Genomic DNA, 17383 nt, shown 5'->3' on the forward strand with positions numbered 1-17383 from the left:
TTGCCCCAATGCATCATTGAAATTCAAGCTGGAAAGATGATTTTAATATATCACTTGTACATTTTGTATTGCTCTTCTGGTGACAATGTAGTTTGTTTTTGTCAATTACCATTTTAATAATCGGGTAAAGAAAATTAAGTGGATTTTTGAAAGAAAACAATACTGTCTATATACTATTAAAACAAATTAAAAAGGTAAAAGTTATTGTACTTTAAGTAAAATAAAAAGAGCAAAAATATCAATCCCAGTTTTGGATTACTTTAATTAACAAAAAAAATGCATATAGCAGAGGATAATTTCAATCTGCCTACCTCTGGGTTATGGACCCAGCATGCTTCCATTACAGTACTCTGCTGCACATGTAAGTGCAAGAGATCCTGAAGCACTCACTCATCATGGGAAAGTACCAATGTGTTTCTTCATTGGTTGATGGAAGAAACATCTTACAAAAACTCTCCAGATTATTGACTATTTAAAGTTTTTCTAGGAAACGTTCTAGATGAATGCTTATTAGCCTTTGTCAGTATGTACTTTCACAAAGTGTCGCTGTAGCGCAATCAGTTAGTGTGTACGGCTATTAACCAAAAAGTTGGTGGTTCAATCCCACCCAGGGACGTAATTGACCTTGTGATCAGATTTTGGTGATATTTAAGTAGACAAGTCAAAATTTCAAACCCTCTCTTATGGTGTAGGGTACCTGGCCTACTCTGATGTAATCAGTTAGATTTGATTAAGTGATTTTATGAAAAAAACAGCTAGGAAGCACAATTTAGCAGTGGGTTGCAGAGAAAAAGAAATATGCTGGCAGAAAAATCCAATTGAGTGATTAAACAGCTCTTCATTTTCTGGCTTTATTTTTATGCTAACAAATTTGTTCTCTGAAAAGAGTCCACAAAGCCAAGTATCTGATTAACACCTTTGTAGGGATGGTTTTTCACCTATTACTAAATTAAACTTGCTTCATTGGAAAGGCAGCAAGTGATGTCATCCAAGCAGTGGGTCAAAGTTGGCTTCATCCCTCGTCTGCTTATGAAAAGAGAAAAGGGATATGCAGGGCATGGCGGCCTTTTGCGACGCTTGGATGACCCCTAGTTCGCATTAAACACCCCCACCCTCCTTCGGTGTGGGGCTCATGTTGGCCATGCCCCAGCCCCTAAAGCATTCAAGCTGATTTCTTGCAGCAGCTGGGTACTGTAACAGCTCCAGAGCTGCTCTGTAAGGCAAGTAAAAGGGTGTGGGCCCTGCAGCACTACCTGTAGTTTGCATTGTGCATTGGAAGGCACAAAGTAAGCAGACGGGAGGAGAAGTCAGGATAGTGCACAAGGTTATAGAAGGGATGGGCTCAAGAAAAGAGAAGTGGAAACAGACAGCATACTAGGCTGGAGAGAGACCTGAGACAAAGAGATCTGAATTATACGAGAGCCGTCCAGGGGAAACACAAATTATGCAGTCAAGTTTCCCACATTTGGGGAAATCGCAAGGGGCAGCACACCCAGAGTGCAATGGGTGAGCCTTGCCCTGGGAGAAGCACCTTCATGATCATAGTATCTCACCTGGCAGGTTAGTAGGAGTTGGGCTAGAGCTGGGGAGGGTCGCTGCTCGGGCACTACCTTTCAAGTGAAGGAGATCCAACTGAGGCAGCACAAGGGAACTCTCAAAAGAAGAACAAGGCTAGAGGAAGATCTGAGACAAAGAAATCTGACTTTTACCAGAGCTGACCAGAGGAAAGCACAAACACAGTCCACCACTACCACAAATAATGCAGTCGAGTTTCCCACATTTGGGGAAATCACAGGGGTCAGCATACCCAGAATGCAATGAATGAACCTCACCCTGGGAGAACAATCTTCATGACAATAGTATCTCCTATGCAAAATAAGTATGATTTGGGATAGGGCTGGGGAGGGCCGTTGCTCAGGCACATCTCTGTCAAGTAAAGGAGATTCAACTGAGGCAGCACAAGGGAACTCTCATCTGGGGACAACAACTGCAGGGAGAACACATATTTTCAGATGAACATGGGGTGGCAGAAGGCTGCCTAATACTGAAGCACCCCCAAACAACAAACCAAATGCAACAACTAGTGCAAGCATTCCTGGGGGATGGCCTGCAGCAGATGGATTTGAATATGGTGATGTCATCCAAGCAGTGGGTCAAAGTTGGCTTCAACCCTCGTCTGCATATGAAAAGAGAAAAGGAGCGTGCAGGGCATGGAGGCCTTTTGTGGTGCTTGGATGACCCCTAGTTCGCATTAAGCACCCCCACCCTCCTTCGGTGTGGGGCTCATGTTGGCCATTCCCCAGCCCCTGAAGCATTCAAGCTGATTTCTTGCAGCAGCTGGGCACTGTAACAGCTCCAGAGCTGCTCTGTAAAGCAAGTAAAAGGGTGTGGGCCCTGCAGCACTACCCGTAGTTTGCATTGTGCATTGGGAGGCACAAAGTAAGCAGACGGGAGGAGAAGTCAGGATAGTGCACAAGGGTATAGAAGGGAGGGGCTCAAGAAAAAAGAAGTGGAACCAGACAGCAAACTAGGCTGGAGAGAGACCTGAGACAAAGAGATCTGAATTACATGAGAGCCGACCAGGGAAAACTCAAATTATGCAGTCAAGTTTCCCACATTTGGGGAAATCGCAGGGGCAGCACACCCAGAGTGCAATGGGTGAGCCTTGCCCTGGGAGAAGCAACTTCATGATCATAGTATCTCACCTGGCAGGTAAGTAGGAGTTGGGCTAGAGCTGGGGAGGGTCGCTGCTCGGGCACCCCCCTGTCAAGTGAAGGAGATCCAACTGAGGCAGCACAAGGGAACTCTCGAAAGAAGACAAAGGCTAGAGGAAGATCTGAGACAAAGAAATCTGACTTTTACCAGAGCTGACCAGAGGAAAGCACAAACACAGTCCCCCACTACCACAAATAATGCAGTCGAGTTTCCCACATTTGGGGAAATCACAGGGGTCAGCATACCCAGAATGCAATGAATGAACCTAACCCTGGGAGAACAATCTTCATGACCATGGTATCTCCTATGCAAAATAAGTATGATTTGGGATAGGGCTGGGGAGGGCCGTTGCTCAGGCACATCTCTGTCAAGTAAGTTGCATTTGATTTGTTGTTTGGGGGTGCTTCAGTATTAGGCAGCCTTCTGCCCTACCATGTTCATCTGAAAATATGTGTTCTCCCTGCAGTTGTTGTCCCCAGATGAGAGTTCCCTTGTGCTGCCTCAGTTGAATCTCCTTTTGGAGAAGACCTCAATAAGATTGTAGCTGATCTGGCTACTGCTAAAATAGCTTGCCTACCTAGTATGACTCCTACCACGCAGAAGGCTAAAAGTACTTTTCTTGGCCCTTTCATCCTCCAGGTAAAGCGTACCCAAGGTCAGGCATACCCAAAGCAAGCTCATGTTTCCAGACCTGCCAAGCCCAGACTGAAGCAATCCTGGGCTGCCCATCAGCCTGCTTCCAAAACGGACAAGCCTGCCGCATGACGGTGCAGGCCTCCCTCTGGGGGATCCCAGGGTGGGGGGCCCGACTTCTAGGTTTGGCAAAGAAAGGTATAATTCTAAGCTAGAGAATTCTGTTTGGAGCTCACCTTGTACTTTGTGAAGAAATAATCAGCATTGTGGCTGAGCAGATACATGTAGTGTGTGGCTGCAAACTGCATGGATCTGCTGCGTTGTAATGCTGATTCTTTTTTTTTGCAAAGTACCAATAGCTTCATATAATGTTCACAATTTTTATGCAGGATCAAATAGCTCAATAGGTAGGGTGTTTGATTAGAATTCAACAGGTTATAGGTTTGAATCCTGGGTATGGTAGTTTGAGATGTGTTATTTAATAAAGTATGTTGTTCTGACTGCCGGCATCCTATCACCTGGGATATCATACTAAATAAATGGAGTTGAGAAAAATTTTTTTTTTTTTTTTAACTAGGGACAATTTCCAGATACTTCTCTTTATAACTGAGATTGCCCCCTGGAACTTCACATCAGTTGACAACTATGCATGAGTGGGCAGTGCTTGCCCTGGATCTGTCCACCCATTTATGTGCCGCCATAAAATAAAGCATGACTAACAGTTATCCTGGGCGTACACTACACAATTATCTGTCAGGCTATCTATCCAGTCTGGATGGATGGAATGAAAATCTGGTAATGTATAGGAGCAAATGTCAATTAACCATTTGCTCCCAAACACTAGAAAAGTGGTCAAAAATGGTCATTACACAAATTGGTTAAACCCAAAATTTAACCAATTTGTTTAGGGGACCATTTTTGTCCATTTTTTAGTGTTTGAGAGTAAATCGTTGATGGTCATTTGCTCACATAGATAACCGGATTTCTATTCCAACCAGCCAGTGTTGGAGAGATGGTCTGCCAGATTACATAATGCATACCAGAGCCATAACTAGACTTTTTGGTGCCCTGTGACAGAGAATTATATGCCCTCCCCCCCATTTTTGCAATATGGACAAAAGGCGCATGCCTTGTGGGGAAGGGGCATAACAAGATTGGTCTCAGAGAAAGCACATGAGATATGAAGATATATCTAGTATACTTGACACTCAATGGTTTGTGGTATTGCAGGGGTGCCCTCCTTAAATGCATATACAGTCACACATGGCATGTTTGTGTAAATGGCATATCAGCAGTCAGCACTAACTGGTGACATGCCATTTGTACAAGTAAGCCATGTGTGACTAATATATAAACATACTTTATTAAATAACACCTCAAACTATCATACCCAGGATTCAAACCTATAACCTGTTAAATTCTAATCAAACACCCTACCCATTGAGCTACTTGATCCTGCATCTATTCTAACCTCCAAAAACAGATTCAGTTGCATTTTCCAGCGTGTTTTGTTTGCGCCTTTGCAAATGTCTTACATCGACAAACTTATTTAGTACTATTTTGCAAATAGGGTTACATTGTCGCAACATTGTGTTCCCTAATTGCTTGATTTTTTAAATGCAAAAATTGATAAAGACACCTGATAATTGCTCTGTGGAGTCTTCTTTTGTGTCTACTTCTTATCTACATTTAATTCCCTACCTATAATCAAGGCATTTTTAAATGCTGGGTGCTGCCAGGACGTGAGGCCTACCTAGTCTTTAGATCTGAATTTGAATGTACTTGTGAACTAACTTAATTTCCTACTTCTAAACTCATTCCTAAATTCACTACTTACATTAATCCTGTAGTTGGGCATTTTGAGCCTTCAATTGTGGGCATTGTTTTGTGTCCAGACCAGCAGCTGGTGGTGTGCATTTGCTGGAAAGGCATCGAAGACCTCCGATATGCTGCATCTCCTGATGTGTGTCTGCCTCAAGTGGCTGTCAGCAAATGCATGCTAGACACCCCATTCCAAGCTGATTGTGACATCACGGAACATGCATCATAGAACAGGCATGCTAGAACATGGGTCTTCAACCTGCGACCCTCCAGCTGCTGTGGAACTACATATCCCAGCATGCCCTGCCTCAGTTTTAGCATACCTTAATAGCAAAACTGTGGCAGGGCATGCTGGGATGTGTAGTTTCACAGCAGCTGGAGGGCCACAGGATGAAGACCCATGTGCTAGAACCAAACCGCAGGTACATTGAATGCTAGCAAGCTGAATGTTTAAATCCTTTTTGTTCCGCAGCATTCCAATGCGGAAGATTCCATGGAACCAGAGATTATTCCATTGAGAAGGACATGCTGCCTGGATGACTGCACTGTGCAAATTAAATCACGGAGCCAGTTGGCTTGTGGGTGGCTCTGGTGACTGGGTGGTTGGGTGGGCGGTGTGTCGGAGGTGGAGCACATGCAAATGAATGTGTATCATCCAGCTAGTGAGAGAGAAAACTCATGCAGGAGTGTGCCTGCTTGTCAGTGAGTTATGCACCTTGCCAGACGTCAAATCTACATGGAGCAACTGGAGGGGACAAGAGCAGGTTTGGAAAATATAGACAGAAGAGCATATATGCTGGCGCATTCTCCATGATTGTGTCAGCTTATGTTTTGGTGCACTGCACTTTCCTCCACTAAGTTTTAGCCATTTTGTTTAAACGCAAGTGTAGTTGCTTCTCGCTCTTTTGGCTGTGATATTGTATTGTGGTTGAAGAGTCTGCTGGAGGGATTGTTTTCTTCATTGGCGAGAGACTGAAGATATTCCAGGATGGAAGGCTTGGGAACACTATCCGTTTTTCAGTTGTGGAAGAGTTGAAAGACCGGATTGGACTACATTCTATAGTAAAGGGTATCTTTGTATTTATTAATCCTCCCTTTATATGTGTCTGTCTTTCAATAAAGCTTTGGGCTTGTGATTCCGTCACCCTCTTACACTCCACACCCATAGCCTTATTAACTATTGTATTGTTTAAATGTATAGTGCAGTTCATGATTTATAGTGTAGGCTGACCTGTGCTGTAGTTCTTGAACTGTACTATACCGACAGCATTTGTATTGTGTTTTGGCTGTGCTGCAACACAGTACTTATGTGTGTAATGTTTATGTATGTTTTTTTGCTTCTTTATGTCAATAAAGACTGCTTTTTCAATCCAATATCTGAAAACAATCAATGTTTATCTTTGATGGCAATAGAAGTGGTATGATATTTGCTGCTTTTGAAAGGCAATATCTGATATGTCCCCTATCTGGGAACCATATATTAAATGGCTTTTCAGAAAAGGGAGATGGGAGAAGAGCTTTCAGTACTTGTAGGACCGATGCACATTTCCTATTCTAGCCTCCAAAAACAGATTCAGTTGCATTTTCCAGCGTGTTTTGGATGCGCCTTTGCAAATGTCTTACATCGACAAACTTATTTAGTACTATTTTGCAAATAGGGTTACATTGTTGCAACATTGTGTTCCCTAATTGCTTGATTTTTTAAATGCAACAATTGATAAAAACACCTGATAACTGCTCTGCGGAGTCTTATTTTGTGTCTACTTCTTATCTACATTTAATTCCGTACCTCTAATCAAGGCATTTTTAAATGCTGGCGGCTGCCAGGACGTGAGGCCTACCTAGACTTTAGATCTGAATTTGAATGTACTTGTGAACTAACTTAATTTCCTACTTCTAAATTCATTCCTAAATTCACTACTTACATGAATCCTGTAGTTGGGCATTTTGGGACTTCGATTGTGGGCATTGTTTTGTGTCCAGACCAGCAGCAGGTGGTGTGCATTTGCTGGAAAGGCATCAAAGACCTCCGATATGCTGCATCTCCTGATGTGTGTCTCCCTCAAGTGGCTGTCAGCAAATGCCTGCTAGACACCTCATTCCAAGCTGATTGTGACATCACGGAACATGCATCATAGAACAGGCATGCTAAAACATGGGTCTTCAACCTGCGACCCTCCAGCTGCTGTGGAACTACACATCCCAGCATGCCCTGCCTCAGTTTTAGCATACCTTATAGCAAAACTGTGGCAGGGCGTGCTGGGATGTGTAGTTTCACAGCAGCTGGAGGGCCACAGGATGAAGACCCATGTGCTAGAGCCAAGCCGCAGGTACATTGAATGCTAGCAAGCTGAATATTTAAATCCTTTTTGTTCCGCAGCATTCCAATGCGGAAGATTCCATGGAACCAGAGATCCTTCCATTGAGAAGGACATGCTGCCTGGATGACTACACTGTGCAAATTAAATCACGGAGCCAGTTGGTTTGTGGGTGGCTCTGGTGACTGGGTGGTTGGGCGGGTGGTGTGTCGGAGGTGGAGCACATGCAAATGATTGTGTATCATCCAGCTAGTGAGAGAGAAAACTCATGCAGGAGTGTGCCTGCTTGTCAGTGGGTTATGCACCTTGCCAGACGTTAAATCTACATAGAGCAGCTGGAGGGGACAAGAGCATGTTTGCAAAATATAGATAGAAGAGCATATATGCTGGCGCATTCTCCATGATTGTGTCAGCTTATGTTTTGGTGCACTGCACTTTCCTCCACTAAGTTTTAGCCATTTTTGTTAAGCTCAAGTGTAGTTGCTTCTCGGCCTTTTGGCTGTGATCTTGTATTGTGGTTGAAGGGTCTGCTGGAGGGAGGGATTGCTTTCTTCATTGGCGAAAGACCAAAGATATTCCAGGATGGAAGGCTTGGGAACACTATCTGTTTTTCAGTTGTGGAAGAGCACAGAGGTCGGATTGGACTACATTCTATAGTAAAGGATGTCTTTCTATTTATTAAACCTCCCCTTATATGTGTCAGTCTTTCAATAAAGCTTCGGGCTTGTGATTCCCTCACCCTCTTACACTCCACACCCATAGCCTTATTAACTGTTGTATTATTGTACAGTTTAAATGTATAGTGCAGTTCATGATTTATAGTGTAGGCTGGCCTGTGCTGTAGTTCTTGAACTGTACTATACCATCAGCATTTCTATTGTGTTTTGGCTGTGCCGCAACGCGGTACTTATGTGTGTAATGTTTATGTATGTTTTTTTGCTTCTTTATGTGCATCGGTCCTACAAGTAATGAAAGCTCTTCTCCCATCTCCCTTTTCTGAAAAGCCATTTAATATATGGTTCCCAGATAGGGGACATATCAGATATTGCCTTTCAAAAGCATCAAATATCATACCACTTTTATTGCCATCAAAGATAAACATTGATTGTTTTCAGATATTGGCTTGAAAAAGCAGTCTTTATTGACATAAAAAAAAAACATACATAAACATTGCACACATAAATACAGTGTTGCAGCACAGCCAAAACACAATACAAATGCTGACGGTATAGTACAGTTCAAGAACTACAGCACAGGCCAGTCTACACTATAAATCATGAACTGCACTATACATTTAAAGTATACAATAATACAACAGTTAATAAGGCTATGGGTGTGGAGTGTAAGAGGGTGAGGGATTCACAAAACCGAAGCTTTATTGTAACACAGACACATATAAGGGGAGGGTCAATAAATAGAAAGATATCCTTTACTATAGAATGTAGTCCAATCCGACCTCTGTGCTCTTCCACAACTGAAAAACAGATAGTGTTCCCAAGCCTTCCATCCTGGAATATCTTTGGTCTTTCGCCAATGAAGAAAACAATCCCTCCCTCCAGCAGACCCTTCAACCACGATACAAGATCACAGCCAAAAGGCCGAGAAGCAACTACACTTGAGCTTAACAAAAATGGCTAAAACTTAGTGGAGGAAAGTGCAGTGCACCAAAACATAAGCTGACACAATCATGGAGAATGCGCCAGCATATATGCTCTTCTATCTATATTTTGCAAACCTGCTCTTGTCCCCTCCAGCTGCTCTATGTAGATTTAACGTCTGGCAAGGTGCATAACCCACTGACAAGCAGGAACACTCCTGCATGAGTTTTCTCTCTCACTAGCTGGATGATACACAATCATTTGCATGCGCTCCACTTCCGACACACCACCCACCCAACCACCCAGTCACCAGAGCCACCCACAAGCCAACTGGCTCCGTGATTTAATTTGCACAGTGTAGTCATCCAGGCAGCATGTCCTTCTCAATGGAAGGATCTCTGGTTCCATGGAATCTTCCGCATTGGAATGCTGCGGAACAAAAAGGATTTAAATATTCAGCTTGCTAGCATTCAATGTACCTGCGGCTTGGCTCTAGCACATGGGTCTTCATCCTGTGGCCCTCCAGCTGCTGTGAAACTACACATCCCAGCATGCCCTGCCACAGTTTTGCTATTAAGGTATGCTAAAACTGAGGCAGGGCATGCTGGGATGTGTAGTTCCACAGCAGCTGGAGGGTCGCAGGTTGAAGACCCATGTTTTAGCATGCCTGTTCTATGATGCATGTTCCATGATGTCACAATCAGCTTGGAATGGGGTGTCTAGCAGGCATTTGCTGACAGCCACTTGAGGGAGACACACATCAGGAGATGCAGCATATCGGAGGTCTTCGATGCCTTTCCAGCAAATGCACACCACCTGCTGCTGGTCTGGACACAAAACAATGCCCACAATCGAAGTCCCAAAATGCCCAACTACAGGATTCATGTAAGTAGTGAATTTAGGAATGAATTTAGAAGTAGGAAATTAAGTTAGTTCACAAGTACATTCAAATTCAGATCTAAAGACTAAACACAAAACACAAAATAAGACTCCACAGAGCAATTATCAGGTGTCTTTATTAATTGTTGCATTTAAAAAATCAAGCAATTAGGGAGCACAATGTTGCGACAATGTAACCCTATTTGCAAAATAGTACTAAATAAGTTTGTCGATGTAAGACATTTGCAAAGGCGCAAACAAAACACGCTGGAAAATGCAACTGAATCTGTTTTTGGAGGTTAGAAAAGATGCAGGATCAAGTAGCTCCATGGGTAGGGTGTTTGATTAGAATTCAACAGGTTATAGGTTTGAATCCTGGGTATGATAGTTTGAGGTGTTATTTAATAAAGCATGTTTATATATTAGTCACACATGGCTTACTTGTACAAATGGCATGTCACCAGTTAGTGCTGACTGCTGATATGCCATTTGCACTAAAACAAATTAAAATGGTAAAAGTTATTGTACTTTAAGTAAAAATAAAAGCTAAAATATCAATCCCAGTTTTGGATTACTTTAATGAACAAAAAAAAAATGCATATAGCAAAGGATAGTTTCAATCTGCCTACCTCTGGGTTATGGACCCAGCATGCTTCCATTACAGTACTCTGCTGCACATGTAAGTGCAAGAGATCCTGAAGCACTCACTCATCATGGGAAAGTACCAATGTGTTTCTTCATTGGTTGATGGAAGAAACATCTTACAAAAACTCTCCACATTATTGACTTTTTAAAATGTTTCTAGGAATCGTTCTAGATGAATGCTTATTAGCCTTTGTCAGTATGGACTTTTACAAAGTGTTGCTGTGGCGCAATCAGTTACTGTGTAAGGCTATTAACCAAAAGGTTGGTGGTTCAATCCCACCCAGGGACGTAATTGACCTTGTTATCAGATTTTGGTGATCTTTATGTAGACAAGTGAAAATTTCAAACCCCCTCTTATGGTGTAGGGTACCTGGCCTTCTCTGATGTAATCAGAGTTAGATTTGATTCAGTGATTTTATAAAAACAGCTAGGAAGCACAATTTAGCAGTGGGTTGCAGAGAAAAAGAAATATGCTGGCAAAAAAATCCAATTGAGTGATTAAACAGCTTTTCATTTTCTGGCTTTATTTTTATGCTAACAAATTTGTTCTCTGAAAAGTGTCCACAAAGCCAAGTTTCTGATTAACACATTTGTAGGGATGGTTTTTAACCTATTACTAAATTAAACTTGCTTCATTGGAAAGGCAGCAAGATGCATCCTCATTTCAATATCTACTGAAATAATACAGGTTGACACCAGGAAACATTAACGCCACTGCATCCTTTGTGCTTTCTCATGTGGAAGTCTGTTTAATGTGAAAACAAGGTGATATCTAATTAGCACACAGGTAAGGAATTAAGAAAATCTTTATTTAAGGGTGAAGATGTTTCTCACAAAATCGTTGCCCCAATGCATCATTGAAATTCAAGCTGGAAAGATGATTTTAATATATCACTTGTACATTTTGTATTGCTCTTCTGGTGACAATGTAGTTTGTTTTTGTCAATTACCATTTTAATAATCGGGTAAAGAAAATTAAGTGGATTTTTGAAAGAAAACAATACTGTCAATATACTATTAAAACAAATGAAAATGGTAAAAGTTATTGTACTTTAAGTAAAAATAAAAGAGCAAAAATATCAATCCCAGTTTTGGATTACTTTAATTAACAAAAAAAAAACGCATATAGCAGAGGATAGTTTCAATCTGCCTACCTCTGGGCTATGGACCCAGCATGCTTCCATTACAGTACTCTGCTGCACATGTAATTGCAAGAGATCCTGAAGCACTCACTCATCATGGGAAAGTACCAATGTGTTTCTTCATTGGTTGATGGAAGAAACATCTTACAAAAACTCTCCAGATTATTGACTATTTAAAGTTTTTCTAGGAAACGTTCTAGATGAATGCTTATTAGCCTTTGTCAGTATGTACTTTTGCAAAGTGTCGCTGTGGCGCAATCAGTTAGTGTGTACAGCTATTAACCAAAAGGTTGGTGGTTCAATCCCACCCAGGGATGTAATTGACCTTGTTATCAGATTTTGGTGATCTTTAAGTAGACAAGTCAAAATTTCAAAAACCCCTGTTATGGTGTAGGGTACCTGGCCTTCTCTGATGTAATCAGAGTTAGATTTGATTCAGTGATTTTATAAAAACAGCTAGGAAGCACAATTTAGCAGTGGTTTGCAGAGAAAAAGAAATATGCTGGCAAAAAAATCAAATTGAGTGATTAAACAGCTCTTCATTTTCTGGCTTTATTTTTATGCTAACAAATTTGTTCTCTGAAAAGTGTCCACAAAGCCAAGTATCTGATTAACATCTTTGTAGGGATGGTTTTTCACCTATTACTAAATTAAACTTGCTTCATTGGAAAGGCAGCAAGATGCATCCTCATTTCAATATCTACTGAAATAATACAGGTTGACACCAGGAAACATTAACGCCACTGCATCCTTGCTGCTTTCTCATGTGGAAGTCTGTTTAATGTGAAAACAAGGTGATATCTAATTAGCACACAGGTAAGGAATTAAGAAAATCTTTATTTAAGGGTGAAGATGTTTCTCACAAAATCGTTGCCCCAATGCATCATTGAAATTCAAGCTGGAAAGATGATTTTAATATATCACTTGTACATTTTGTATTGCTCTTCTGGTGACAATGTAGTTTGTTTTTGTCAATTACCATTTTAATAATAGGGTAAAGAAAATTAAGTGGATTTTTGAAAGAAAACAATACTGTCAATATACTATTAAAACAAATTAAAATGGTAAAAGTTATTGTACTTTAAGTAAAAATAAAAGAGCAAAAATATCAATCCCAGTTTTGGATTACTTTAATTAACAAAAAAAAAAATGCATATAGCAGAGGATAGTTTCAATCTGCCTACCTCTGGGTTAAGGGGCCCAGCATGCTTCCATTGCAGTACTCTGCTGCACATGTAAGTGCAAGAGATCCTGAAGCACTCACTCATCATGGGAAAGTACCAATGCGTTTCTTCATTGGTTGATGGAAGAAACATTTTACAAAAACTCTCCAGATTATTGACTTTTTAAAGTTTTCTAGGAAACGTTCTAGATGAATGCTTATTAACCTTTGTCAGTATGTACTTTTGCAAAGTGTCTCGGTGGTGCAATCGGTTAGTGTGTTTGGTTATTAACCAAAGGGTTGGTGGTTCAATCCCACCCAGGGATGTTATTGACCTTGTCATCAGATTTTGGTGATCTTTAAGTAGACAAGTCAAAATTTCAAACCCCCTCTTATGGTGTAGGGTACCTGGCCTTCTCTGATGTAATCAGAGTTAGATTTGATTAAGTGATTTTATAAAAGAACAGCTAGGAAGCACAACTTAGCAGTGGGTTGCAGAGAAAAAGAAATACGCTTGCAGAAAAATCCAATTGAGTGATTAAACAGCTCTTCATTTTCTGGCTTTATTTTTATGCTAACTAATTTGTTCTCTGAAAAGTGTCCACAAAGCCAAGTATCTGATTAACACCTTTGTAGGGATGGTTTTTCACCTATTACTAAATTAAACTTGCTTCATTGGAAAGGCAGCAAGTGATGTCATCCAAGCAGTGGGTCAAAGTTTGCTTCAACCCTCGTCTGCTTATGAAAAGAGAAAAGGGATATGCAGGGCATGGCGGCCTTTTGCGACGCTTGGATGACCCCTAGTTCGCATTAAACACCCCCACCCTCCTTCGGTGTGGGGCTCATGTTGGCCATGCCCCAGCCCCTGAAGCATTCAAGCTGATTTCTTGCAGCAGCTGGGTACTGTAACAGCTCCAGAGCTGCTCTGTAAGGCAAGTAAAAGGGTGTGGGCCCTGCAGCACTACCTGTAGTTTGCATTGTGCATTGGAAGGCACAAAGTAAGCAGACGGGAGGAGAAGTCAGGATAGTGCACAAGGTTATAGAAGGGAGGGGCTCAAGAAAAGAGAAGTGGAAACAGACAGCATACTAGGCTGGAGAGAGACCTGAGACAAAGAGATCTGAATTATACGAGAGCCGTCCAGGGGAAACACAAATTTTGCAGTCAAGTTTCCCACATTTGGGGAAATCGCAAGGGGCAGCACACCCAGAGTGCAATGGGTGAGCCTTGCCCTGGGAGAAGCACCTTCATGATCATAGTATCTCACCTGGCAGGTTAGTAGGAGTTGGGCTAGAGCTGGGGAGGGTCGCTGCTCGGGCACTACCTTTCAAGTGAAGGAGATCCAACTGAGGCAGCACAAGGGAACTCTCAAAAGAAGAACAAGGCTAGAGGAAGATCTGAGACAAAGAAATCTGACTTTACCAGAGCTGACCAGAGGAAAGCACAAACACAGTCCACCACTACCACAAATAATGCAGTCGAGTTTCCCACATTTGGGGAAATCACAGGGGTCAGCATACACAGAATGCAATGAATGAACCTCACCCTGGGAAAACAATCTTCATGACAATAGTATCTCCTATGCAAAATAAGTATGATTTGGGATAGGGCTGGGGAGGGCCGCTGCTCAGGCACATCTCTGTCAAGTAAAGGAGATTCAACTGAGGCAGCACAAGGGAACTCTCATCTGGGGACAACAACTGCAGGGAGAACACATATTTTCAGATGAACATGGGGTGGCAGAAGGCTGCCTAATACTGAAGCACCCCCAAACAACAAACCAAATGCAACAACTAGTGCAAGCATTCCTGGGGGATGGCCTGCAGCAGATGGATTTGAATATGGTGATGTCATCCAAGCAGTGGGTCAAAGTTGGCTTCAACCCTTGTCTGCATATGAAAAGAGAAAAGGAGCGTGCAGGGCATGGAGGCCTTTTGTGGTGCTTGGATGACCCCTAGTTCGCATTAAGCACCCCCACCCTCCTTCGGTGTGGGGCTCATGTTGGCCATTCCCCAGCCCCTGAAGCATTCAAGCTGATTTCTTGCAGCAGCTGGGCACTGTAACAGCTCCAGAGCTGCTCTGTAAAGCAAGTAAAAGGGTGTGGGCCCTGCAGCACTACCCGTAGTTTGCATTGTGCATTGGGAGGCACAAAGTAAGCAGACGGGAGGAGAAGTCAGGATAGTGCACAAGGGTATAGAAGGGAGGGGCTCAAGAAAAAAGAAGTGGAACCAGACAGCAAACTAGGCTGGAGAGAGACCTGAGACAAAGAGATCTGAATTACATGAGAGCCGACCAGGGAAAACTCAAATTATGCAGTCAAGTTTCCCACATTTGGGGAAATCGCAGGGGCAGCACACCCAGAGTGCAATGGGTGAGCCTTGCCCTGGGAGAAGCAACTTCATGATCATAGTATCTCACCTGGCAGGTAAGTAGGAGTTGGGCTAGAGCTGGGGAGGGTCGCTGCTCGGGCACCCCCCTGTCAAGTGAAGGAGATCCAACTGAGGCAGCACAAGGGAACTCTCGAAAGAAGAACAAGGCTAGAGGAAGATCTGAGACAAAGAAATCTGAATTTTACCAGAGCTGACCAGAGGAAAGCACAAATACAGTCCCCCACTACCACAAATAATGCAGTCGAGTTTCCCACATTTGGGGAAATCACAGGGGTCAGCATACCCAGAATGCAATGAATGAACCTCACCCTGGGAAAACAATCTTCATGACAATAGTATCTCCTATGCAAAATAAGTATGATTTGGGATAGGGCTGGGGAGGGCCGCTGCTCAGGCACATCTCTGTCAAGTAAAGGAGATTCAACTGAGGCAGCACAAGGGAACTCTCATCTGGGGACAACAACTGCAGGGAGAACACATATTTTCAGATGAACATGGGGTGGCAGAAGGCTGCCTAATACTGAAGCACCCCCAAACAACAAACCAAATGCAACAACTAGTGCAAGCATTCCTGGGGGATGGCCTGCAGCAGATGGATTTGAATATGGTGATGTCATCCAAGCAGTGGGTCAAAGTTGGCTTCAACCCTTGTCTGCATATGAAAAGAGAAAAGGAGCGTGCAGGGCATGGAGGCCTTTTGTGGTGCTTGGATGACCCCTAGTTCGCATTAAGCACCCCCACCCTCCTTCGGTGTGGGGCTCATGTTGGCCATTCCCCAGCCCCTGAAGCATTCAAGCTGATTTCTTGCAGCAGCTGGGCACTGTAACAGCTCCAGAGCTGCTCTGTAAAGCAAGTAAAAGGGTGTGGGCCCTGCAGCACTACCCGTAGTTTGCATTGTGCATTGGGAGGCACAAAGTAAGCAGACGGGAGGAGAAGTCAGGATAGTGCACAAGGGTATAGAAGGGAGGGGCTCAAGAAAAAAGAAGTGGAACCAGACAGCAAACTAGGCTGGAGAGAGACCTGAGACAAAGAGATCTGAATTACATGAGAGCCGACCAGGGAAAACTCAAATTATGCAGTCAAGTTTCCCACATTTGGGGAAATCGCAGGGGCAGCACACCCAGAGTGCAATGGGTGAGCCTTGCCCTGGGAGAAGCAACTTCATGATCATAGTATCTCACCTGGCAGGTAAGTAGGAGTTGGGCTAGAGCTGGGGAGGGTCGCTGCTCGGGCACCCCCCTGTCAAGTGAAGGAGATCCAACTGAGGCAGCACAAGGGAACTCTCGAAAGAAGAACAAGGCTAGAGGAAGATCTGAGACAAATAAATCTGAATTTTACCAGAGCTGACCAGAGGAAAGCACAAATACAGTCCCCCACTACCACAAATAATGCAGTCGAGTTTCCCACATTTGGGGAAATCACAGGGGTCAGCATACCCAGAATGCAATGAATGAACCTAACCCTGGGAGAACAATCTTCATGACCATGGTATCTCCTATGCAAAATAAGTATGATTTGGGATAGGGCTGGGGAGGGCCGTTGCTCAGGCACATCTCTGTCAAGTAAGTTGCATTTGATTTGTTGTTTGGGGGTGCTTCAGTATTAGGCAGCCTTCTGCCCTACCATGTTCATCTGAAAATATGTGTTCTCCCTGCAGTTGTTGTCCCCAGATGAGAGTTCCCTTGTGCTGCCTCAGTTGAATCTCCTTTTGGAGAAGACCTCAATAAGATTGTAGCTGATCTGGCTACTGCTAAAACAGCTTGCCTACCTAGTATGACTCCTACCACGCAGAAGGCTAAAAGTACTTTTCTTGGCCCTTTCATCCTCCAGGTAAAGCGTACCCAAGGTCAGGCATACCCAAAGCAAGCTCATGTTTCCAGACCTGCCAAGCCCAGACTGAAGCAATCCTGGGCTGCCCATCAGCCTGCTTCCAAAACGGACAAGCCTGCCGCATGACGGTGCAGGCCTCCCTCTGGGGGATCCCAGGGTGGGGGGCCCGACTTCTAGGTTTGGCAAAGAAAGGTATAATTCTAAGCTAGAGAATTCTGTTTGGAGCTCACCTTGTACTTTGTGAAGAAATAA

The 17383-nt window shown here is 43.1% G+C and overlaps 10 non-coding genes across 10 annotated transcripts; all 10 read right to left on the minus strand.

Annotated features, from left to right (window-relative positions):
* Positions 1 to 1404: 1404 nt before the first annotated feature.
* LOC135006434 (U1 spliceosomal RNA) lies at positions 1405 to 1568 on the minus strand. Its single transcript, XR_010206633.1, has one exon. It is a non-coding gene; the product is annotated as a U1 spliceosomal RNA (small nuclear RNA).
* A 151-nt stretch (positions 1569 to 1719) lies between these two features.
* On the minus strand, positions 1720 to 1883 carry LOC135006364 (U1 spliceosomal RNA). Its single transcript, XR_010206566.1, has one exon. It is a non-coding gene; the product is annotated as a U1 spliceosomal RNA (small nuclear RNA).
* A 674-nt stretch (positions 1884 to 2557) lies between these two features.
* LOC135006494 (U1 spliceosomal RNA) lies at positions 2558 to 2720 on the minus strand. Its single transcript, XR_010206687.1, has one exon. It is a non-coding gene; the product is annotated as a U1 spliceosomal RNA (small nuclear RNA).
* A 152-nt stretch (positions 2721 to 2872) lies between these two features.
* Positions 2873 to 3036, minus strand: LOC135006639 (U1 spliceosomal RNA). Its single transcript, XR_010206814.1, has one exon. It is a non-coding gene; the product is annotated as a U1 spliceosomal RNA (small nuclear RNA).
* A 10993-nt stretch (positions 3037 to 14029) lies between these two features.
* On the minus strand, positions 14030 to 14193 carry LOC135006468 (U1 spliceosomal RNA). The gene has a single exon (XR_010206665.1). It is a non-coding gene; the product is annotated as a U1 spliceosomal RNA (small nuclear RNA).
* Positions 14194 to 14343: 150 nt separating this feature from the next.
* Positions 14344 to 14507, minus strand: LOC135006384 (U1 spliceosomal RNA). Its single transcript, XR_010206586.1, has one exon. It is a non-coding gene; the product is annotated as a U1 spliceosomal RNA (small nuclear RNA).
* Positions 14508 to 15181: 674 nt separating this feature from the next.
* Positions 15182 to 15344, minus strand: LOC135006495 (U1 spliceosomal RNA). The gene has a single exon (XR_010206688.1). It is a non-coding gene; the product is annotated as a U1 spliceosomal RNA (small nuclear RNA).
* Positions 15345 to 15496: 152 nt separating this feature from the next.
* Positions 15497 to 15660, minus strand: LOC135006627 (U1 spliceosomal RNA). Its single transcript, XR_010206802.1, has one exon. It is a non-coding gene; the product is annotated as a U1 spliceosomal RNA (small nuclear RNA).
* Positions 15661 to 16334: 674 nt separating this feature from the next.
* Positions 16335 to 16497, minus strand: LOC135006496 (U1 spliceosomal RNA). Its single transcript, XR_010206689.1, has one exon. It is a non-coding gene; the product is annotated as a U1 spliceosomal RNA (small nuclear RNA).
* A 152-nt stretch (positions 16498 to 16649) lies between these two features.
* LOC135006618 (U1 spliceosomal RNA) lies at positions 16650 to 16813 on the minus strand. The gene has a single exon (XR_010206794.1). It is a non-coding gene; the product is annotated as a U1 spliceosomal RNA (small nuclear RNA).
* Positions 16814 to 17383: the final 570 nt, after the last annotated feature.

The sequence above is a fragment of the Pseudophryne corroboree genome, unplaced genomic scaffold, assembly GCF_028390025.1.
Source record: "Pseudophryne corroboree isolate aPseCor3 unplaced genomic scaffold, aPseCor3.hap2 scaffold_213, whole genome shotgun sequence".
Taxonomy (NCBI): domain Eukaryota; kingdom Metazoa; phylum Chordata; class Amphibia; order Anura; family Myobatrachidae; genus Pseudophryne; species Pseudophryne corroboree.